Source organism: Cupressus sempervirens, chromosome 7 (assembly GCF_028749045.1).
Source record: "Cupressus sempervirens isolate cs-2001-9-10 chromosome 7, ASM2874904v1, whole genome shotgun sequence".
Lineage (NCBI taxonomy): Eukaryota > Viridiplantae > Streptophyta > Pinopsida > Cupressales > Cupressaceae > Cupressus > Cupressus sempervirens.
Genome location: NC_143124.1, coordinates 234,124,382 through 234,151,091, shown reverse-complemented (window position 1 = coordinate 234,151,091; position 26,710 = coordinate 234,124,382). Strand labels below are relative to the sequence as shown.

At 33.0% G+C, this 26,710-nt stretch overlaps 1 pseudogene; it reads right to left on the bottom strand.

Moving 5' to 3' along the window:
• Positions 1–22,656: 22,656 nt before the first annotated feature.
• Positions 22,657–26,498, bottom strand: LOC149546365 (protein ACCELERATED CELL DEATH 6-like; annotated as a pseudogene).
• Between the last annotated feature and the right edge of the window lie 212 nt (positions 26,499–26,710).

Genomic DNA, 26,710 nt, shown 5'->3' with positions numbered 1-26,710 from the left:
CAGTACAAAGAAACAAGGAGGAATAATTAGAAAGGCAAAGAGAACGAATGAGATTCTTACGCTCAAGAAGACAATTGAATTGTGAAGCTACACCATCCTCCAATGTTGGAGTCATATCGTCCGCTACACCATCTTCGAATGTTGAAGTCATATCATCCACTACACCATCTTCCAATGTTGAAGTCATATCATCCTCTCATGTTGAAGAGACACTGATTTATAGATCCGACGATATACACACTCCATCATGTCATGTTGAAAGCACAACATCAACACATCAAGTAGGTGATATTCCATCTTTTACATCTTATTGCCAAGGCACATTATCTTCAATTCAAGGTACACAATACACTCAACCTTATATTGATGTTCAAAATGTTGAGAGAATTGAAGAGATTAGAACACCTTCTAGAATTTGTTTTAGAAAATCAAAATATTTGATTGATATTGATACTAATATTTTGAAATCAATGCCTGGTAAGATTAGCAAGCGTACTTGTCAAAGAAAAGTTAATCGTATGTGGAGATTATTTTTTGAAGAATTAAATATTAAAGGTCAATGCCAATTATTTTTTGAAAAGATGAGTAATTGGAAATTTAGGCCTATCATGAAGATTCTTGGGCTAAGAATGATGGATGATTCAAATGAAATAAATATTGTAAAGAATCTAATGAGTGCTTATGACAAAGTGGGTTCTAAATCACGCACCAAAGATAGTAATATCACAAGACGAGTACTCACATCGACAACAGTAAGTAGCCAAATGAAGAAAGCTTGACTCATGAGAAAGACAAGCAAACCATTAAAAATTGGTAGAGGTACCTTAAGGAGAGCCATGCTAAGGCATGAGAGATTAGAAGATCCAACAAAAAATGAGTTATGGACATTTAGCGGTAGACTACCGCAAAAGGATAAAGAAATTAGTGAAGCCTTGAAATCATTGATCGAAGATTTTTGGAAAAATAACACACGTGTTTCTCCTAATCAAAGAGATGTTGTAAGAAGGAGGATTGGTAGTCGAAATCACGAGCCACATGCGAAACATTTTTTGGACTCAACTCAGACACAATTTTTTGCAAAATTTATTGGTATGTATCCTCAAGTTTGAATAAGTCAAAGATTTTTTGAGATGGGTAAACCTTTTTATGTGAAAATAAATCTCACATGCACAACTTGTTGTTCTAGGATATAGATTGAATTTTCTAACCATTTTGATGTTTTTAGGCACATATGCATAGTTTTGCATTCTCAGTTTGTTTTGCAAGATTGTGACATAAAAGAGCCACCAAGATCTTCAAGGGAATTCATATCCAACATTTTATGTGAAATAGGGGACGACCAATAATTTTACAAGACATCATGCTTGGATGGTACGTGTTTATTTTGTGGTTCTTTGCAACTTTTATCAACTTGTCAACATATGGATAGTACACATGCAATTGGAAATGAAATAGTAGATTATGGAAAATTCAAGACAGTTACATATGCTCTAAAAGATGGGAAACATGGTAAAAGATGTGATCTAGTTATTGAAAAGATTCTAGTTTATGAGTTCATGAAGATTTTTTGTGAAAAGATTATGTACGAGTATGCAAGGCATACCCATAGAGCTCGATGGTTAGATTTGCAATTCAAGTTGTGCAAGGATACGTTTCCATTGGATACCATTGTTTTGGTTGTAGATTTTGCAGAGAACTACATACTACAACCACAAAATGAGGTGCAAGCAAAGTATTATACATCTCAACAGGTTTCTATATTTGTTCACATAACATTCATGCATTCACCTACAAGTACAAAGGATGACAGGAAGATTTTGAGGGAGTAGCATTTTTACATCAGCGATGATCGATCACATTCTATGAAGTTTTTACATGGTTATTTTCAACTATTTTATGGAGATTTGGCTAATAGGGGCATATCATATCGTCAACACATTATTTGGTCAGACAATTGTGGATCTCAATTCAAGAATGCACGGATGTTCTATTGGTTGAGCAGGATGCACAGGTTGTGTAGAATTCAATATATGTGGAATTTCACAGAGGCTGGTCATGGTAAGGGAGAGCACGATGGTGCAGGTGCATGCATTAAAAGAGCCTTGGCTCATGAAGAACTAAATTATAAAGATGGAGCAATATTGATAGATGTAAAATTCATCATCCAATGGTGTAACGCTACAATGGGTCCAGGTAAGGAAGGTGAGTCTACAGTTCGTAAATTTTTTTGGTTGATAGATAATACTAACATTGCACCATATCAAGATTGTTGCACACTAACAGGATCTAGTGAGTTACACTCTTTTAGAAGCTCTAATGTAGGTTCATGGAGTATCCACACATGAAAAATGGCATGCTATTGTCCATCATGTGCAGAGGAAAATTGGGATGACTGTGAGTCAACTGAATGGGTAGACAAATGGGATATACGGGTTTTTGACCCAATTGACACCTATCATCCCCCACAAGCACTGGAAATGGTAGAGATGGATTCATCTATTGACTTTTACCACTTGTCAGATTTAGTGCAACCTGGTAATATATATATATATATATATATATATATATATATATATATATATATATATATATATATATATATATCTTTGTAATTTCAATATGTAACTTTATAACTTTTACCCAAGTATTTTTTGAATTAATGACTGCATTTTGTACATTTGTCACTACAGGCCATGTTTTTGTTGTTATTGCACCTGAAGACAATGAAGAAGGGATAGATTATTATTTGTGTCGTTGTGTTGAAGCCAAACAAAAATTGGATCCCTCGGTTATAGATGGTGAAGGTTTAGAGTACCATGTCGGTGCAGTGGTTGTAATAGGCACATGGCTTAGACAATATCCTATGAAGAATCCTAACTTGTGGTTATTTGAGGATTGGCAAACAAAGAGGAAGATTCTTCATTATTCAAACCTTGTTGTCGCATCAAATTTCCACTTGATAAAATGTGGTGGAAAACCACATAATAAGATTCTTTGGAAAGTTTGCGAGTTAGACCATGATGCAATACTTGAGACATTAAAATGTTGAGCAGATCCAGTTGGCTCATTAGATTTAATTGGGAGAGAGAGAAAAAGTGATCAATTGGATCCAAATACAATGTTACAACCTCTTCCCCAAGACTATCGCATGACTAAGGTGGACCATATTGTTATGATGTGTAAGTGATGAGATTTAGTTTTGATTTTTTTAGAATATAGATACATTATTTGAATTTATATTAGATTCTTTAATAGAACCCATTTTTTTAATCTTATCTTAGATTTGTTATTGTGCTAATTCTTCATTTGTAGGTCACCAAAGAAGAGGGTTAATAAAGTTGACACACAAGTGATAAAGGGTGAGATGCCAAAATCATCTACAAAACGGTATTATTAATTCACATCCTCAATATTTATTAGTGTTCTTTGTTCAAGTACCATTGTATGATAATCATCTTATGCCTTGAATTGCGAAGGTTAAATTATGTCAATACTAAGGTTTGTAGCATCAATACTAAGGTTTGTAGCATCAATTGGTCATGCTAATTATAGTAGTTGTATCATGAATCCTTCTAAAGAAATATGACTAAGATTCTCGGAAGAAGACTAAACCATATCATCTATCTACTCCCTCTTTATATAAGAGTTTGTCAAACAATGAGAATGAAACATTGATTATTACTCCCCCCTCAATGTAAAATTCTCATTGATTGCATTTTGTAAAGTTTTAAGTCACTATCAACCTCTATATCATTGTATTCTTCTTATCATCAAATTACACAACAATGAGAATATGAACGATGACTTCTTCACATGAACTTGACAATTATAAATGCTACACCTTAATAAATGTTTGGTCCTTGTATTTACCATTCGAGCTTATAATACAATACATTGGCTTCATTTTTATTTGGAAGTATTTATTATGTTTGTTCCAAAAGTCATTCTTCATTTGCCAATATGAAAATGCGACTATCATGAAAGGCATAGTCTTATAATTTGTAATTTGTATAATGGTATAAAAGCTTGGTTGTGGGTTTGAATCCATTGCCCCCATGACCCTCCTTCTCATGCATTTATTCTATTTATTCTTCTACCTCCTCCTCCACTTGGCCATTTTGCAACATCATCTAGATGGAACTCTAGCCTTCCTCAAAACCATTATACATGACCTCTCCTTTTCAAGATATTCTATAAAAATTTCCTCAACCCTTGAACCTTTCAAAACCCCAATCTCAATGGAAGGCTTCTAGACCAAAGGAACTAGTAGCTCCGGTTCTTTAAGAGAAGGAGACAAAAAATCCAATATTCTAGTGACTAGATGGAAAATTGGGGAAATCATTTCAATTAGTTTTAAATCAAAAGGAATTATAAGTAAACTATATCAATATAATAAGTAACTTAGTAATTATATCAATATAATTTAATTACTAAGGAAATGAATTTATTACTCTAACATATAGTACATTATTTTGCAGAAAAAGGTGTTGAATTTGATGCTTAACATATTTACATACATGTGTAATAAATAATAAGTGTTGTAGCTTTGGGATCAACACTAAAAAATGAAGGATGTCATACTACCTTCACAGAGGTACCAAAATATTTTATTTGATATGGAGACAAAAGAAAATGTGTATTCTTCATAACTGCATTTGAGTCTCATGTATTATCATTTTCAGCTATTGACATCAGAGATACCTTTACATCTTCATCATTGTATTGATCAATTAGTCCTTATTGCACTCACTAGTTCTAAGCCAATGACTAAGGTATGAAAGAGTTTACATTAAAATTTCATTAGTACTAAAATTCAATATAAAATTCATAGGCACAATCGAGTGGTAACTTTGATAGTTTTTGTAGGGTCTTATTATTCCTGACCATCAGTGTATCCCTGAGGTGTATATATAGAGGAATTATCAGCTAGATGTAAGAAAATATTAAGTTTTATGTGTAAATATATTTTATTTTTTTTATATAAAATAGTTATTTATTCATATATAATTTTGATTGTAACATGTCGAGTTATAGAAGATTCTAGACTAATGGACTTGTGAGCATGTTAGGAAGACCTCATTATATACACTGGTCATCTCCCACTTGTTGGCAATTAAAGACAATTAGGGATTTATTTTGTTCCCCTAGTTGGAAAGAGTATATATCTAATGATGTACATTTTACACCTATATGACATTATTGGGCATATGTTTTGTATAATTTTTTCTATGTATGTCATTTTTTACATATATTTCATGTATGACATTATTAGACATATGCTTATGATGTTTCAAATTATTGATAAATGAATTATATGATATTGTTAGACCTTATGGAATCAACTTTGATTTTTTGTTATCACATTGGTTTGATTCTTGTATTCAATCAATCAACATATTTTCCTTTTAATTCTTCCACATTTGGCATATCCATCTAACAATGAACTTATGATACTCCCATCAAGAAGTGCATGATTGCATGGTTTTATGGTGGATGTCCCTCTCTTTTTTAAATTCCAATTTTATTTATCTACATGAGTAAGGGAGATCAATTCTATTTCTTTCAATTGTATTTAAAGGTCATTAAAGTTTTTTCAAACAATGTGATTAAATAGATATTATTCAGCATTTACCTCTATCATCAAGGTTGATTCATTCCTGCTCTTATTTTACCAAATAATTTGGATGAATCACCCATGGCTCCTTACATTTCTTGAAGAAAATTTTCAAAGACTTTGCAACATGTCTTCTCTTCTTCCATATAGTTCATGTTCATTGAAGACATTTGGTCAAACAATATATATGCTTTCTATATTCGCACAACACCAATAGTCATGGTACAATGCTTACAAGATCCATAGTTGAAGAGAAGCTATGTGAAGCTTCTAGAACCAAGGACCTATACTTAATTTAGTATTATTACATCCATGTTACTTATGAAAGTGGAACTTTCACATAGATAGGTAGGGAAACCAAAATTGAAAGCCAAACTTAACATAGAAAAGTAAAGCAATCCTCAACTATATTCTCATTAAACACTGTGAATTCAAATATCTTTGGTGGAGCATATCTCAGAGCTCATGCAAGATATGGATGAGGTTCTAGTTCCTACAGAACCGTGTTGCAGAGATCTAAAATAACCTCTCTCAATTTTTGGGGATCGCATTCCATTTTCATTCTACAATGCCATCTCGGGTGATGTTCAAACTTGCAGTGTTGGCCAGTACAAAGTTGCCAACTGCCAAATCTCTCTCATCTTTCATCGTGGGATCAAACTGTCTACTCCATTAGCTCTGGATGGCTAGGTAAACCCTATCCCCAACCTCATCTTTTCCCCTTCAGTGCTCGAACATTCTCAGGCATGTTGAACCGAAATGTTCCTAAGGGTCACTAAATGCCACAGGGCTGCAACCTTTGACGGGGCATATCTCGGAGCTCGTGCGAGATATGGATGAGATTCTAGTTCCTACAAGATCATGTTGCAAAGACCTACAATAACCTCTCTTGATTTTTGGAGATCGCACTCCATTTTCATTCTACAATGCCATCTCGGGTGATGCTAAAACTTGTAGTGTTGGCCAGTACAAAGTTGCTAACTGCCAAATCTCTCTCATCTTTCATCATGGGATCAAACTATCTACTCCATTAGCTCTAGGTGGCCGGGTAAACCTTATCCCTAACCTCATCTTCTCCCCTTCAATGCTCAAACATTCTTAGGCATGCTCAACCGGAATGTCCCTAAGAGTCACTAAATGCCACAGGGATGCAATCTTTGACGGGGCATATCTCGGAGCTCATACGAGATATGGATGAGATTCCAGTTCCTACAGGACCTTGTTGTAGAGAGCAGAGATCAGCCAAGGATAAGGATAGCATAGTAAGAAAATGATTATTTATCTGGCGGATATAAGTCTTTTATATAACAAACCATTTATATGCATAGTAAAAGAACTGAATATAGATTTGAGACATATTGATCACCTGCAATCTGATCATCTTCACAAGTATGCAACTTTTGTTTCACTATTTCATGCGGGTTTATTGAACTTACTTTATGAGGTCATTTATAGATGGGATGTTCAAAGGTTGAGTTCCTATGGGCCGTCAATACTTTGACTATACTTTAAGTCAACGATTATCAATATGGGAAAAAATGGAACTCGTTGTATTTTGAAGTACTGAGAAGATGGCCTTGCACTTCCCTAGGAGTTTCAAAAATGGGAGACATTAGGTAAGAGAGTGAAAATGTTACTATCGCTTCAACGCACATGACACAATTGGAAATGCAAATTTTGATGGTAATCATTATGTGATAAGGGAGAGACTAGGGATGATCGTTGTTACTATCTCTTTAGTAGTGGATTTTTGTTTTCTCTTGAATTTGGTGGTGGGGGATCAGTGGTAATTCTCCTTGGATATTCCTTCTTATGATGTTAGTGACAAGTGTTGCTCTTTGAAAACACTTGTACAATATTTTTTAAATTATTAGATAAAAACAAAGAATTGTAAGTATTAAACATGATTAGCCTTTAGTTCCTAGAAGATCTTTATTTCCCCATCAATGCATTTAGAAAGTTAAGTTTTAAGAAGATCATAAATAGAAAAAATTAGAGAAGCGATTTAAACATTTATATTGATTGGAAACATGTGAGTCTTGAGTTTCCTCTGCCTTTTAAAGAATATTCCTTAGCTAGCATACCTAATTCCACACTCCATAAGAGTGTCACTGCACTAAAGATTTAGGAAACCAACTGCTCTAAGATAAAGCTTCCCAATCAATAATAATCTAGCCTATTGAGGTACATAATACTTCTCAATTAAACTTGTGTGAATTCAGTATTAATTTTGTAATTAACTACAATTTCAGTATCTGTGTACAGGGGGTGACTAAGAAAACTTTTTGAGCTCTAATTTGAAAATATATTTGTAAGGATCTCAACCAAGGTTCACAACTTCGATGATTAATACATTCATTCAGGCTAGAACCTCACTACAAAAAAATAATATATAAAAAAGGTAGTGAATAACGTCATGTCTAGACCCAAATCAACCAATGAAAGTCAAATCAACATAATGTGGAACAACAATATATGCATTGAGTGGGTTGTCATAGAAAAGCTTCAGAATAAAATTCATTTCTAGAATTAAAAGACCTTAAAGAAAATTTATGCTTGTAACAAAAATGGCCATTCAAAATTGAATATGATTACAATATGTGAAATAGCATTACGAGAACTTGTAATGCTCTTGTGAACATCGTGTTAATTCTTGTAAGAATCCCTAAGATGCTTGTTATACTCAAAATTTTGTTGAAATTGAATTAAGTTTTATCCTGTCGGTTAATTGGCTTAGGGTGATATATGCTTCTTGGATGGAATAATGAGTTCATGATTAACTCTATATTAAGATTCATAGCATCTTCTAGTTATTTGCAAAGGAAATTTATAAATTAAGCTAATGTCATATGGCTTGCTTGAGAAAGATGTCCGTGTTCTTATTGATGGGTACTAGTGACTGTCCACATTTAGTTCTTCAATATCCTATTTGACAAGCTTTCCATAGACATTTCTTTGCCACACTAAATATTTTTGAAAACATATTTGAGTAGAAGCAATATAGTAGATACTACATTCAATGTTTTAACAAATAAATTAATGGGTTAAAGACTAATATTTCCAAGGTATTATGTCATAGTATTTTAATTGTAATGATCTTAGACTAATGATATTCTTGAAGGTAACTTTGACATGCAGCAGGAAAGACAACCTACAACCAAGGCTATATTGTGCCTACAACCAAAGCCATAAATGCTCACAGCCAAAGCCACTAGTGCACATAGCCAAAGCCATGGATGCTTATAGCCAAAGTTACAAGTGTTCGCAGCCAAAGCCATGATTACATGAAGTCGATGATCACAATTGTTTACAACTATTCACTAGAAACAACTTCTTCGCAGTTTTTGAGAAATATTAATAAAGCAAAAAATAACATCTACTAGTTCGTAGACATAATGGCAACTCTCTAGCAATTGAATTTAATTTCATACATGAACATATCTAATTTAATGTCATATATGGACATATCTAATTTAATGTCATACATGAACAAACATATAATATAAAATGATAACCAATAATGTCGTATATGAACAAACATATCATATATTAACCAATAATGTCATACATCAAATATAGAATGTCATATGTACATCAAATTTATGTCAAATATGTCTCTCTGATGCCTATATATATACATGGGGAAGGAAACAAGTCTCTCGACATCCTCTGCCATCGTGTGGAGGGAGACAGTGGAGATGACGGGGCCCTCCTGACACGCTCACTTGACCTCTTGTTGAGGCTCTTCTCCAAGTCCAACTGATACAAAGAAAGTAGATATGAACCAATATTTATTATACGTTGAAATCAAATATATGTACACACAAAATCAATTATTTTCTTACCGCCAACAAATAGTCACTCTGTAAGTCCACCTCAAATGCTCGTGGATGATTAGGCATGACAAGACCCTACAAGAATTCAATAAATATAATCACTTATAAATAACATTAGAAATTTTGAGATTAGCTATTAAAGAAAACAACTAAAATGAAGAAAATTCTTTCATACCTCCGTTAGTGGTTGTGAGCTAGCCACAACTGCAGCCACTCCACTATCAATAGACTGTCGCAGATGAGGTGTGTCCGACATCATGAGCTGCATGTCATACAATACACATTATATCTAATATCAAAAATGGAATAAATATAATCAAATGAATTAAATTAACATGAAACAACTGTACCTGTGTGAAGCTCGTATGATGTCTCTGCTCTGTGTTTGTGGTAAAGGTTGAGGGTCCTATGGAGAACTGATGCACATGCATAATTTTTTTTCAATCCTTAATATGATTACATAATAAATATATGTATTGATTAAAATTATTAAATTGATACATACCTCAGGACTCATCGAAGGGACAAAAAATGGGCCTAGAGGATCGCTGCTAGGCCCAACAACACTTTGACGCTAAATTTTGAACAATGTCAGTAAATGCTAATTAATTAATCATTCACTATACATATGAAATGTGATCAAATTAGTAATTTATCTATGTGTCAATGCCAAATTTCTCGTTTAGGAACTCATCAGTGACAAGCCCATCATCTGCAGCATCTCCGGCATGAGTGCCAAATGTGCATAGGGATCTGCATGAAGTGGACATGTGACCACAATGTATAGAAGGCTCCCCCTCAACTAATGGGGTCATGGAATGGATGAGGGTTTGTGTCAAAGCATTAATGGTCCCTAGAGTGCTGGCCTCTACATGTTCCTTCACAACTGAAGGAATAATCACATGCTCATGTTGTGGATGGACCACAGGTGCCCTAACTACATTAGTGTCATGACATGCTCTTGGCCTCTCAAATGATGACCCCCCACCTCTACCTTGGGAGTCTAACATATCAAAATAATTGGGGATCAGGATAAACTCACAATATAATTTCTTCAAAAAATACATGGGGACCTTGTGATTGTTGCAAGGAGGGGCATCAAAAACCATACACCATCTATCCCAAAAATGATTTCTAATAGCATCGTGTATACACCAATGGATGGGGAACCGTTTAGTACCCTCTCTAACAGTATTTGGCTCACCGGTTTTTCTAAATAATGCACATATACTACCTTTTAATATTTCTTTTTTTTTAACATCTTCATATGACAATTTATTTGCATAAAATCGTTTTTGTTCATCCCTCTTAGCTCACCAAATATCTAACTGACCACTAACTGAGGCTATCTGAGTGTTAATGGATTCGAGGGATGATGCCAATTCAGCCCTCATTGGATTGGTTTGTCCGGATTCTTTCAACCGAGAAATGAGTCTTTCTAATTTAGTTTTGCCTCTCTGTATTTCATTTCTTATATTTTCTTGTGTGCCTAGCAGAGGTCTTGCAATTGGTTCGGAATGTGGAATTTGTTGTTCTTCTTGAGGAGGGTTTTGATTTTGAGGTTCTTGAGGGTTTTATGGATTTTCTGGTTGATTATGGACATTTCTTGATAAAAAATCAATTGAAATCAAACTAAATAAACAAATCTAAATGAAATTTGTAAAAACCCTACAAAAGAATATCAAAAACCAATAAAACAATATGGAAAACATATTAAACAATGAAAAGTTAAGTTTATATCACTTACCTCATCGTTGTCAGTGTGCTCGTTGTCTTGGATTTCATCGGTGAGGAGGCATTTTGACAAATGGTGGTGAATTTTTGCTATCAAACCCACGTACATGCTGTTGGAGAGCCAAAAAGAAAATTGAAAATGATGGTCCGTGGGTCTGCAGCCCATCATATAACTTTTTTGATATCAGAATAGCGCGTACACGCTATTGAAAATTAGAAAAAAAAAAAACCTTGTCATCTTTTTGGCACCACAACTCGATGCATATGCCCTAATATTTTATATTAATTATAATGTGCAAACCTAGTTTTCTTTCCTTTAGGGTTTTGTTTACCTTAAAAGGTTAAACTTTTGTATTTTGTTTTCATAACTTATAATACATTTTTCAATCTCACATTCCTGAGAACTTCTAAGCTCTTCTTTTTCTATTTTCTGGTTTCTCTTCATTGCGGGATATTTGCATGCAGGTGTTCTTAAGGATTTGTGGAGTTGGATTTCTCAACTTCTACAATAACTATATCTAATTATGACCCTTCAAAGGTTTACATCCCCTCAAATATCATTGGCACCCTTTCAAAACGTCACTTCCTTATTTTCTTCATATTACTTTCCTCTTCAACTTTTCCTTTATGAACTCCTATCTTCTCCTCCTCTTTTTCCCTCTCTCTGAAATAAACTCTCCTCCCTTTTACATTTTACTCTCAAGGAGTCATGTTTATATATTATATATCTCTCGACTTTTATTAGATTTATATTATTCTATGTTATATTATCTATTTACTTACTTATTTTGGTTTTTTTTTTATTACTAAATTCTATTATTAGAAAATTAACATACTTTCTATAATATTATCTCTTGTATTTAATTTTCTTTCTTTATTTATTCAAAGTGATTTTATTAGTTTTCAATTATTTAAAATATCACACTAAATATAATTTTAATTATAACATCGATTAAATAATAACAATTTCTTATTTTTATATTTTAGTATTACTTTTAATATAAATTTATTATCATTATTAATTTAATAACATTGTATTATTTAATTACTATTAAAATTATATCTTAAAATGATAATATAACAATCCTGTTCGATTGTAATCCTCTTCTGTAAGGTATACCTAATGGGTGCAGGTTTATAATTTTCAATAGCTAAATTTATTATAGAAGTTGACTATTCAATTTGATGCATTGATAGCCTATGAAAAATAGATTATTCCTCTTATCTTTTGTAAATACTCCTCATCTCTCCATTTATTTATTTTCCTCAAAATTCATGTATTTTCCTATATATATTCACTCCTCCATTATTCCCCCTTTTAACTTCTACCTAATTATTGAATAATTGTCTTTGCAAAACTAATATTCGTCTGTTAAGGTTGAAAATTTAAAATCTATAATGCCTACCCCTACTTAACTTTTCATATTATTTATGAACTCTTCTAGGCCAGCTTTATGTTTATGCTTGATGATTAATGACATTGTTTTCCAGATTGTTGGATATTATTTCATATGAAGTTGACTATATGATGAGTTACTTTAGTCCTAGTTATTTCAAGTATGCATGATTATTCTTCGATGATGATACAAGTATACAATGATTTCCAATTATTTCATGATTATAGTTAGATGGATTGTTTATATGTGTTTTCTATGGATACTTACCACATACTTGCATGTGTATGGTGTACCTGTATGTTTTATTTTATGTATGATGTTTTTGATATGGTTGAGGGAGGGAGTCGTAGTCACCTCCTAGTCAATATCGACATGATGCACCACTTCCCACCATTGCTTGTTTAATTTAGAATATATGTGTACGTACATGGGTGGAATTTATGCAAATTGTAGTTATCAGGTATCGACTTCCCTAAATTTCCAGGATGTGCATATCTTATCACAATATCTCAATGGTAAGAGAGGGGAGATAACTCTTGAGTCTAAATCCTATCCTTAAGACAATTGTCCTAGAAAGCAGGACAAGCACTTGAGTTGTTTACCCTTATGAATTCATCAAGTGACATAAATTTGTTATTATAACCCTTGAGTGTGATCTAGTTGTCTTTAATTTTACTATGGGTTTCCATTTTTAGTCTTGTGGGTCTTCAGTGTATTTTTCTACTATAATTAAGTCAAATTAAAAGAATATTTTACGATTTAATTTAATAGGAATTTTAAAAAGGTAAAATCAATATTAATCATATTTGATTAATTGAGAATGATAAAGTTATAATTCTAATTTTGGAGCGTAATAATATTTATTTAATTTAATAATAATATATTTAGGAGATCATTTTCAAATAAATGCTAAATAGTATTATTACTTAAATTAATAAATAGTTTTATCAAAAATATCTTGAAAATTAATTAAAGAGTGAAAAAAATTAATTTAATAAAGATATTTAAATTGCAAAAAGTGTGCATGAATATCTGAAATATAAAAAAAAATTAAAATATAAAGATCAATGAGTCTTCCTGCATGATTATGCAATCGAAGCCCTAAATTTAGTGGAGAACTCTTTATCAGAGATCTAAGAGCTCATTTTGCAGTAACCGAGGTTTTGGAGGAGCAATTTTTGGATAAGAAGGGTTTCAAAAAAACAAGGGGATTGTTTGCATGCTATATGTATTATCTTTCAAAAGAAAAAAATTGAAAAACTTAGTGAAACTCTAGGTTCATTTCTTTTGGGTTCCCTGGCAAGGCATTACACAATCTCTACTCATCCTCCTTTCATATTCATATTAAAATATTGATTCATTTGTCATAACCCCTCTATTGTCATTGTTTCTATATGTTTACCCAGATGTGATCATTGTGAAAAGATAAGGTATCCATCTATGAAGTATTTTTATCTTTTATTTTTGCCCCATTATCATTTTCTTCCTTATTTTGGCAATATGGGCATATTCTCTAATGAAGTCCAATAACTATATATTGACAGTCCTTAATTCCTTTTCTATTCCTTTTGGTCAATCATAGTTTAGTCTAGTTATTTATTTAGTGTCATTTTGTGTTGTTCCCCATTCAATATCTTATCTTTAAATATTCATCCCAATTTTATTTTTTCAGATCTACCTTCTAGTTTGTAATATTAATTTGAACGAACTATATTCTAATACTATGCTAACTTTGGGATCTCCACAAATCTAATGGCACTAGATACATTTTTATGTGATTATAAATGTGGTAACCTCTCTTACATCTATATGAAGGATGGGGAAAGGAGAAATATTTCTTATGAATTAACAAGTTTATTTATTATTATTAATATAATGACAAATTATTTATTCAATTTAGTCTCATAAAATTTATCCAACTGATTTCAACCCCATTATTTTCTTTATATTAAATTGAATGTTATAATTTTATTGCCTATATCATGTATACACTAAGAATAAAACTAATAGTTGCATTTGTCAATAATAGAGTTAGAAGTCAAGAGTAATTTTTTTTTTTGGAGAATGATAAATGTTATGTAGAATGTATATACAAAAGTTTAATTTTTTTTTAAATATTAAATTAGAAATTAAAGAAATTATATAAAGATTTATATAATAATTGTTGCAAATAAAATGTAATATTATTTTATAAAATAATTTAAAATAAAAAGAAAACAAGAATAAGAATGAAAATCATTAGTCATAATTTTAACAAAGATTTAAGAGAAATTATTATCGATAAATGAATGAAATCTTAAATTTATAACATTTAAATTATGATCAACCTAAAAAATAATTAATTAACTAAAATGAAAAATAAATTTTAGTCTTCCAAAATAGGAAAAAAAAATAAGTTTCACGAAGAATTTTAACCATTTGAGAAGAACAGAGGCTTCCAAAATTATATCCCCTACAATTTTGAAAATATATTGTAGTGCTCTCTAGAATGATCAATTAAGAAAGTTTCCTTTTTTCATTGATAGAAAATATTTTCACATTAGTAATCAATCATTCAACTTATAAGATTTTGTTGAATACAAAAAAATTTACATAAAAGCAAGAGCTGTAGAGCAACACAATTCCTACCTTTAGGAAGGTTGATTTAGTGTAGATTAGACAAGAAAAAATTGATTTTTCATTTGTCCAAATAAGTTAAGATTTGATTGATCATGTTGGAAATGAATTCCATGATTTGTAGATTCAGTTCATCAAAGCTTGGATATCTAGTTAGAAAAGATTTATGTCCAAGTAAGTGTGGGTTGTTCAATAAAGGATATTCATAGCCTTCTAATCCCCACAATAATCACTTCGGGAATTGAACATAGAAAAACATAGAAGAAAATGGATAATGGAAGAATAATTTCTAGTGAGACTAGATATTTTGAGATGGCAATTTCATTGGAATTGACTTTTGAGATTGTAACTTCATTGGAATTCATTTTTGAGATTGCAACTTCATTGGGATTGATTGATGGATGGATTTGTCACCAATCATGAATGCATTATGTCAAATCTTCCAATCAAAAGTTTAAACACGTCTAATGTTTAGAAATTTTCCATGTTATTGCTTTCCAGTCTTGTTATATTTCAAATATATAACAACTCTTGCACTTTGATTGTTATGCAAACCATAGTACTTTCTTCATTTATGTGGGTATCTATGGTCACTTTGTACATTGTTTAAATCAAATAAAATAGAATTAAAATTCAATCTATAATTCTTTCATATCATCAATGATGGTCTTTATTTTGCCTAAGCATTTGGCATTTATTTTTAATTATAAGGTTATAAGGATAGATCATGAAGATAAAATCTAAAATTTACATGAATCAAACACAAAAAAAATAGTTTAGATGATATATGGTATTTTAAAATTATAATCTTTGAAAAGAGACAAATAAAATGTCATCATGCTAATCTCCAGAATGATCAAGGTAGATCAAGAAGGTTTAAAAGCGAGGTTTAAAAGAATACAAATTTCAAGAAGCTAATAATGAGCACTAAAAGGATCTCCAAAGATAAGATGTAAGTCAATAGTATTGATCTACTCTTAAAAAGATAATTGCTTTCCAATTTCTTGGAAATATTTCCGATATTACAACATTTTCTAGTTTAACAAGAAGAGTAAAGCATCATAATATAGATTGTAAAGATGTCAAAGACAGTAAACTAAAAATAAAAACATACATTAATTATGAAGACATAGAAACATAAAGTTGCTAAGATATTGAATTTGGGATTAAAAAAATGCAAAAAGAGAAGCATCAATCTTCAAAGATTAATCAAACATCTAGTCAAAATAAAAATTAAATATCTAAATATAAAACATTATCTATGGCCTGGACTTTGCTAGACCTAGAGTCAATTCAATAAATAGGTTGGGGAAATTAGAATGAATGACATCCCTTGTTTCCTTCTACCACTACTTATGTTTCGTGAAGGTGTTCCTTTTTGGACCTGGCCCTTTTATTTATGTATTCTTTTTCTTAGACTAATTACCAACCAAAAACTTTTCGTATCCAAGAGGCAGTCAAAATTGAACACTTTGTCTCCCTACAATGTCTCAAACTTTGCAGAATAGAGTTAATGAGATGCAAACTCAGAAAATTGAAAATCCCTAGAAAGGTAATCTCGCATAAGAGAACAAAAAATTTGTATTTTGAAAACCCTACTGATGAAAGAACATCACCAGTTTTTCGCATTAATCAGTTTCGAAGATAACAACCAAGAACAACAGTCAATAAAAGAATAACGTACTCCAAATAATAATGTAAAAAACACATAGAGTGTTGTACGATACACTGCCATACACCCAATGATAATATAACATACACACACTATAAAAAAAAATCAACATAAAAAATCAAATTAGTACTAATTAATCATCATCATGGATGAAGGCTTGGGCAGATTCATTAAGCATCAGGTGTCCCAGACTTCTATTCAATGCTGGCGGTGGGGCAATGGCTTACCTTCTCTTTCCCATCTTCAATTTGTTGATGATTCTGCTCTTGTTGGTCTTGCTAGGATCAAGGAAGCTGAAGCCTTTTGACATGCTTTGGACGTTTATTTGGTAGCTTCAGGACAGAAAGTTAATGAGCATAAATATTCCATTTACTTTTTTAACACTCCTAATTCTATTCAGCACAGGATTGTTGGTATCCTACGGTTTCAGATAGGATCACTTCCTTTGACTTATCTTGGCATCCCTACTACTGTTTCCAAGTAGCCACGTCTCTTCTGGCGAAATTTGATTACCAAGCTTCAGGATAAGGTAAATCATTGGACTCATAGATGGCTTTCTACTGCTACTCGGGTAACTCTTCTTCAAGCTATTATCCAAGCTCTTCCTACTTATCGATGCATGGTTCACACTGCACCTATTTACTTTCTCAAGGAGTTTGATGCTCTTTCTCGACAATTCCTTTGGAGTGGTAATTTGCGTAGTACTAAATAGAGCTTGGTTAATTGGGCAACTGTTTGTAAGCCTAAAAAGGAGGGTGGTCTTGGTCTTCGATCTGCTCTATTGAGTAGTCAAGCTTTGGCTGCTAAACTCTATTGGCGATGGTGCTTTGGACAACATCAACTTTGGGCTCGTATTATCACTCATAAATATTTTCATGGTGCTGATCCTTGCTCTGTTTCTACACTTCCTCTTGAAGGTCGTGGCTCAATGGTTTGGCATACTTTGAAGACAGGTGCGATGTTTGTAAAGAGGGGTCTGTTTTGGATATGTAAAGGAGGTTCTCAGGCTTTGTTTGGGTCTAATTCTTGGGATGGATTCCCTTCCATTTTATCCATATACCCTCATCTTCAACCTCTTTGTGACTCTTTTCTTGCTGCTGGATGGGATAAAGTGGCTCATTACAAGACTCCTTATCAATTGGGACCTGTTGTTGGTTACAGATGGAAGCATTCTTCTGATTGGCCTCCTGGAGGTACAGACATGGATCCTCGGGAGCTTTCTCAAATTTTGGCCTCTAGGAATGTTCTTCTTTACTTGGTCCAGATGTTTTGGCTTGGGGCGGTACCTTGTCTGGTAAATATCATGTCTTTGCTAGGTATCAGGAGATAACTAGGCAATTATTTGGGGATGCTGAGGTCCCTTGGTGGAAGCAAGTTTGGAATAAAGTTTCTTGGTCCAAGTGCAATTTTTTCATGTGGCTAGTGGCTCACAACCATTGTCTTACTTGGGATAATCTTTGTAAACGTGGATTTCAGGGCCCCTCTTATTGTGTTTTGTGTGGTAATGGAGAGGAGTCTGTCTCCCATCTATTCTTCCATTGCTCCTATTCTACTCAGATATGGCACCTTTGGTGGAGCGCTTGGGGTTTCTCTTGTCGGCATGCTTCGTCTTTGCCTAAGTTCTGGGCCCGCTTGGGTACTGCTCCCTCCAAGTCTTCTTTTCTCCATGCTACTTGGATTGCTGGCCCATCTTTCATGCTTTGGCATATTTGGTTGGAGAGGAATCGTTGCATATTCCAAGATGTTCGGCTTGGTGTTTTTCATCTTTGGTGAAAAATATCACATTCTCTTCAAGAAACTATTCTTGTGAAGTGTGAGCTTGATGGGGGTATGGATCCAGTTGATCTTGCTATCTGTAATCACCTCAATTTTCATCTGCAGGATGGGGCTGCAGCTCATAGGTTTCCTTCTATGTCCAGGCAGCTTCACCATTAGAGGAAGGGTCAGGTTAACTGGGATGGGCACTGGACTCCTCCTCCCTGTGGAGTTTTGAAAATTAATACTGATGGTTCTTCTCGTGGGAATCTTGGTCCGGCTGGTATTGGCAGAGTGGCTTGTTGTAGTTCTGGGGATGTTAAATTTTTCTTCTCAGTTCATAAGGGTGATTATATTAACAATCTTATGAAAGCTTAGGCTATTTTATATGCTATGGAACAATGTTGCTTGCGGGGATGGAGTAAGATTATCTGTGAGTCTGATTCCCAAGTGGTGGTGAACATGCTTTCTTCGCAAGAGCTTGAGGATGTTAGTTGGCAGCTGGCCAGTGTTGTTAAGCAGATTCTTTTCTTCTCTTCCTCTTTTTAGTTCATTTTGTTCACGTATATTCCTCGTGAATGGAATAGAACTGCTGATTGTTTAGCCAAATGGGCATCTAGTCATGATCCGGGTTGGAATATTAGGGATAGGAGGCAACTGTCCTTTGAGATGGTGCAAGAATTTGATGATCTTGTTGCTCAGGATCGAGCTCCTTGTTGAGCTCTCCTTGTTGTATTCCTTTCTGTCTTAATAAATTTTTACCCCTCTTTTTGCAAAAAAAAATAGTATAAAATCATTCACAAGGAGGTAAGTCTAGCTTAAACTAAGCACCTCATAAAAACTTGTATCAGCATCGACATTTCTTCTTCAAGTTTCTAGAGTCTGCTTGTTTCATCTTTAGCGAGCTACAATTCTATTCATTTGGAAATCTGTTGGGTTATTTCAAAGGCTATGGAGAAGATTTGACTTCTCTTGTTCTATTCATTTTGTCAATAAGAATTCTTAAAACAAATAAGGAGAATGGAGAAATACATTCATGAGGAAATAAAATGAGTAGATGTGCGTTGAAAGAGGCTCTCCCTATATGCAATTAGATTAGAAGAATTTGATACCTGGAGAATAATATCCGACCTACACCTGAGCTCCCTATGATAGAACTAAATGAAAAATCATTAATGTTTCTGTTTGAGGAAGCCTATAAAGAAGACTGATTTGGGATGTGTCTCCACTACTAACTAGACAAGCACACAATACTCGACTTTTACTTCTGCCTTTATCACAGTCATGTAGCAAACGATTGCTATGATAATAGCGGTTTAAACAGGTAATCAAAACCCAAAAGCGATGTAGTTTCTCATCAGTGTCCATGAGGTGGACGCTACAGTAGCATGCAAAATATAAAAAGTCTTAATATGGAACTCTAACAATCGCCAAAACCTCATTTGATTTCAAAGATCTTGATTTTAGAGACCCTGTTCTCTGTATTGAAGCTGGCTGTTTAGTTGGAGGCTCATGTGAAATCATTCATATATATATATATATATCTTATTATTACCTCAATAACTGTATCTTCTCTCATCTTGAAATCTGTGGGAAGCACTGATAATTTGAGCTCACCAATTTTAATATATTTTGAAGTTAATAAACTTTCAACTTTCTCCAAACAGACATTAATATAACAATTAACAAACATTTGAAAAATAGAGAAATTTAATTGGCTGTTAGCTTTCAGTTTATTCAATGTTTAAGGTAGGACCTTTGGCAATAGCTCTTACCATAGCATGGCAGGAACTAATCATAAAAAATAGTATAATAGATGTGGCTAGAAATCCGAATATTGAAATAGTGAGCATAGATCCTCAGAAATATAATTTCAAAATTTAATACCACTTCCAACTCATACAATAACATGATTCCAACTTTGCACCTAAACACTTGCTTTTGGATGAAGATCAGATGGACTACCAAATCATAAATTTTGGATTGGAGAGGATCTCACCATTTGTCTATGAATTTTAGCTGCTAAATTTTGAGTGACGAATAGTCCTTTTAAGTTTAAGATTATATGGTTGTATTGTTGTCACATGCTAGATTAGTTGGAAGGTTAATCGTGCTAGACTCATCGACGACTATCTATTTTTTTATAGGGTGAAGAACTCTTGTTCAATTTGTAATCCAAACTTGTCCTATTTATGCAGTGTCTTCTTAGGCATGTCTTTGTATGTCACAAGGAATTAAATTCTCTTTTGTACCATTTCCTTTGAAGCGGTAGGTTTCATGTTTTTAAGTGAAACTTAGTTAAGTGAGAGTATGTGTAGAGGTCAAAGAAATGTAGTGCCTTCATCTTCATTCTATAATTTTGGATGGGAAAGTCCTTGCAACCATTTTCTTTGAGATGGTGTACAAGTCAAAATTAGGTTTGAACTCCTATTCTCATGCATGCGTATCATTGTGAGTATGATGTAAAAATTTAATATGGTAGATTATAATAATTGTGCACAGAATAATGAATTTGTTACAAATTACAAAAATTGGTTGAAAAAATAATGATTAAACTATGTAGTTTACTATACAATGGACTTTAGATCATGCTTTCTTTAAAAAGGAATGCTTAATTCACATGCACACACTAGAATGAATGCTGAATTCAACTTCTTTTATGGTACAAAATATGAAACCTATCTCATGATGTATGAATCTATAGTTTGACAATGTCATTACCAACCTTACACATTGGCCTTGTCAAATATTATGCATTGTAGTTACCACTACACTCTTCACCTAATTTGTACAATTATTTAACTTTCCATTCACAATTCTTGAACTTTCTTGATTTTCCATCAATGCAAATATTTCTTTCTACCCCCATGCTTTTCACACTTCACATTTCTCTGTCCAAAATTTGGGGTTGCACAAATATAAAAGGAAAAATATATTGTGTGAATATAAAAAATGTAGTCTTCATTGATACAATTTACAGATATTGGATATAGACTATTTACTTCAAGATTTGATGCTATGTTATTGTATGATCTAGTAGCTAACAACAAATATATTTGGATTTATATTAGATGATAACATAGAGTGTCATGTCCACATATTATAAATGTAAAATTACATTTCAATTACTATGAAAATGAATTGATAAATTAGATTAATGCTTATTAATTGGATATGTAAACATAGTAAATCTCACAAATCTCGATACTTACTTTTAAATTTTTTTGCTAAATATTATAATTGTGAAAAAAATTCTCATTCTTATTATTATATAATAATGTTTCTTTCTAAGTTCTACAACATTAAATGTTAACATCAATTCTACTCAATGATAAAACTAATCTAACATAGACTTTGACTAATGAATCAATGTCTACATATAGATGACACTTGATAAATATTTTATATTTAAAATTTAATGTTAACTAGTTAAAATTTTCAAAAAGATCCAAACTTTTAATAAGTTGAAAACTATGAAAATTGCCACATCCAAAGTGGTCTATTGGCTAGTCCCTTATGATGCAAATGCTAATATTATAGATTATAATCACTATGCATAAAATAATAAATGTATTGCAAATAATAAAAAATGGTTGAAAATGTATCTAATAATGAAATATTTTCTTCTTCTTTTATGTAAAAGTAATAATTAATTTTAAAAAGAAAAAATGTGAGTCAAATTACTTTTATATAATTACATTATACCAATTCACATACTTTAATGTTTTTGTTAAAATTTGTGTAAATGTGTACATAAATACAGAGATTTAAAAGAAGCAATATTAATATTTAGATTCAATTGAAAAGCTCTGTAGACAAAAATAAAAATAAAAAAAATCTTTTCACAGTAATAATCAAGCACTAAGCCTACAGGATTTACTTTAATACAACCAAAAATCTACATAAGAATAAAAACTTAGAGCAGATATCGGCCGGTAGCCTAAATGTTTATTCGTCTGAACACCATTAGAGAAAAGAAACCTTGAGGAACTTGTAAAAGCAGTCTTACGAAATCCTAATACCAGTACCAACTCATAGAATAATCTGATTTCGAGTTTGCGCCTAAACATTTTCAGCAGAGCCACATTCAGGATAGCAAGTAGAGTAAAGGGTAGTGTCACACTTGTTCTTACACCGGCGCAAGCACTCAAAGCATCCAAGACCTTCTAGTCTCATCCACAAAAAGGCAACCACACCATCATGAACAAGAGAAATCATGCCGTGCAGGTGGTCGAATCTCGCCATCTTCACTGTAAACTTCACACTCTAACTGATGAAAAGAAAAACGCCACAACCACAGATGATAATGGAGAAGCCAATGAGGAGCCAAGCGAGCATGTTGAGTTTGTGCACAAGCATGGAGTACACAGCAGAGATGAAAGCCAACTCAGTCAAAACAAAGCTGAAGCAGATAATTACGTTGGTTATGCCAAGAAACAACATTTTGTCTCCGGTGGTAAGAGGTGTACTCAGATGCCACATGAGCACCACAAATAGGGACAGAAAGAAGGCAAAACAATAAAAAATGAGAAACGCTTGAAAGGAATCAAATCCAATTAGAAGCGGAGAACCCAACATTTCTTGTGTTTCTCCTTTGTTTACCTCCGTCTGGAAACCACCTGGTATAGTGAAGGCTGCCGTACATGACATTGTGGCTAACGACACTGCCACTACTAATTCTGCTTGGCGCTTGTCTTCATATGCTTTGTTCAACAAGTTAATGGCATTCTTGTACTTTTGTGAGTTCAACTTTGGGGACGTATATAGGAAATGCCTTTTCCTGTGAGGATAATTAGCCAGCATTGTAATTAATTTGTGAGATTCATAGTGCTCTGTGTTCTCTCTTGCAATGTCCAGAGCCGTCAAGCCTTCCTCGTTGATAGCATCTTTGTTTATGCCTTTTATATGCAGCAGTGACTCCACCATCTACATAATGCACAGTGAAGTTTAGAAAGTAGGCATGTTTAGGAAATAATATTTCAGCTCTTATTTCCATGATATTAGAGCATTTAGGATAAATTAACATAATTTAATATTGATCATTCAGTGCTTCAAAATTATTATTTGAAGTATAAAATTCAATCTAAATCAACCAATTTTTTTTTGTGTTGGAAAACTAACTTTGACATTCCAAAGTTAATGGTTATGAGAAGCTCCTTTTTGAATGAGTAAAAACCAGGGAGTGTAGATTTTTTGAGTAAAGGAAAAGAACATCATGCAAGTTAAAAAATCTTTTTATGGAAAGTGATATAGTAAGATAGATATTTATTAAAAATAATTTTAAGAGAAGAGTGAACTACTATTTATGTTGATTTGTTGTAGATAAGCAGTAAATTTAAGATGAAGGATAAGCTCAAAATTGTTATTATGAATGAGTTTATATGAAAGATCTTAGTCTTAAAATATTTTTTTGGAATGGAGATTTATTAAAGTAATAGAAAAATTTGTATTTATCAAAAAAAATTATGTAAAGGATATGGAAGAAATTCGATATGGTTAATTATACTCTCCACTCTAGTTTTCATGGAGCTGTGTTGGTGTGTGGTAATAATTGATGAAATAACTTTCAAAAGTATGGTTGGAGTTTGATGTTTTTAAATCACACAAAGGCTGATATTGCATATTCAAGTTCATTTGTTCTAAGACAAATGATAGATCCATCAGAAATACACATGAAGGTCATGAAGGTAGTCAAAATAAATTTTAAGGTATGTAAAAGATACTTTGAATTTGGGTATTCATTACTACTTTTCTACAAGGTTTACTACTTTTCTACAAGGTTCAATCTTACTAACATCTGACAAAAACTGGTGAGATAGTTTGTTGAACAGTAAGTCTACATCTGCAGATTCTTTCTCTTTCAATTTTGGTTTTATTATGTAGAGTTCAAAGAAAATAGTATGATTGCCCCTCATCTACCTTAAATTTTAAAAATCAATATATGTTTGTCCTCTTGTCCATAGAAATAGAGTACCATAAAAACAGAATATTTTGCTGTTACTTCAACTAGTACATAAACTTTTTCACTTCAAAAAAGTTACAGAATAAATTTGCCCTCCCATCCATAGAAATAGAGTACCATGAAAATAGAGTATATTGCCATTCAACTACTACATAAACTTTTTCACTTCAAAAAAGTTACAGAACAAAAAGAAGCCAAATCAGTCTACTTTAATTCTTTGTGAGACATGAATGTCATAAAGTTAGAAAAGAATCCAATTTATCATAATCAGGAAAAGCATTCTGATCTAAAGTATCACGTCATTTGAAATTTAGTGCACCAAATAATCTAAACAATACCATTATGTTGCTCAAAACTGAAGTGTATCCAAAGCTCACCTGTTTGCAATCTACTAATTTAGGAAAAAACTTTCGATAAAAAATTTTAGAAATAGGCGGTTCTTCATTTTATCTTATAAAACAATAAGTAAACCCAATGAAAACATCTCTGATCAGATTATAGGAAAGAATTGCTGCATTGCTGAAAGAGAGATCTGATATGAAACGTACACTCTGAGATTTTAGTTTAGGTAGTAATAAAAGTGGTAAAAGCTAGTAACATTTTATTTCGTAAAACCTAATTCATTTACTTCATTGTCAAGTTAAAAGAAGCTTACACGAAAGTTTTTCTTCCTTGCTGCAATATGCAAAGGCGTGTCGCCATTTTCCAAGGCCTCTGTTTTTGCACAAGGATAATTGGTGGCGATTTCAGGCATTTCAGCTCTCCCATTAAAGCTTACTGCAATATGAGCAGCTTTGTTTCCTCCACTTCCAAGGGGCCCTGACTGATTGTTCATGTATGGAGTCTTCTCAACTCCCTGGTTCACAATGTCTGATAAGCACGCTGCTTTGTTCAAGTAATCAACAATTCCCACTTGGCTAACTTGGGCAGCTAAGTGCAACACATTCATTCCACAACTATTTCTAATTTAAACAGCGTCTGGACGACAATTTATCAACATCTTTACTGCCTCCAGGTGCCCCAATTTCGCTGTCATACAAATCGGTAATTCTTGGTTGTCATTAACCCAATAACACAGTTTCGGTTGAAACTCAATTAACAAACTCATTATATGCACGTAACTTCTCCCTGTAGCTACATGCAATGCTGTATCGCCATTTGTGTAATTTACCTGGATTAACTCTCTTACAACATCTGGTAAACCTAATATATCCTTCACCAGATCTGTAAAATAGGCAACCAAGATCTTTGTAACTGATATTTTTCTCTATATGAAATAAACACTTGGTTGAGAAACGAAAATGAGCCAAACCCACACATAAAGATCCGCTTCAAATACTCATACAATAATAAGAAATCAATATACAAAGTAAAACATAAACTCTAGAGACTGACCTTCATTTCCTTTGATTACTGCAACATATAAACAGGTTCGTCCGCTCGTTGTCCTTTGACTTAGACCTTGTGGATATGCTTCAAATAATTCCTTCACCGTGTCTAAATTGCCACTTTCGTAGGCTTTGAGTAGAGCTTTTTCATTATAGTTGTTGCTGACATCCACACCATTATCTGGTTGTTGGAGTAGAATCTCCACAGCTTTGGACAAACAACCCTGAGCAGCCAAGTGCAAAGGAGTATTTCCTTGGGCATTGGTAGCCTTCAAAAGTAGAGGATTGAGTTTCAGCAGGTCTTGAACGAATTGTAGATTTCCAACACTTGCAGCCAAATTGAGAAGTGTATATCTACTTCCGGGTGTAATACTGTTTAGAGCTGCTCTAAGTTGGCATTCTTTTATTTCTGTTGCACAACATATTGCAGCATTGTACACGCTGAGATCGATCCCTCGGCTGGGGGCCGTTGAATCGCCATGGATTTTTTCTGTTGTTGCTGCCTTCAACAAAAGTTGGCCCATATCATTATACGATCTCAAAGACGTCAATCAGAATACATGGTAAGTGGGGAAAAGTTTCTCTGAGCGGGGGGATTATTTTAATTCTACAGATAAAAATGAGGTGAAAGTGGGTATTGCCTTGAAAAGAGAAGGCACAAAGGAATGTGTTTATACCATACGTTAACGGAGAAACAAAGATCATTCTAAAGAAGTTCGCTTTTCTTAGTTCCTTC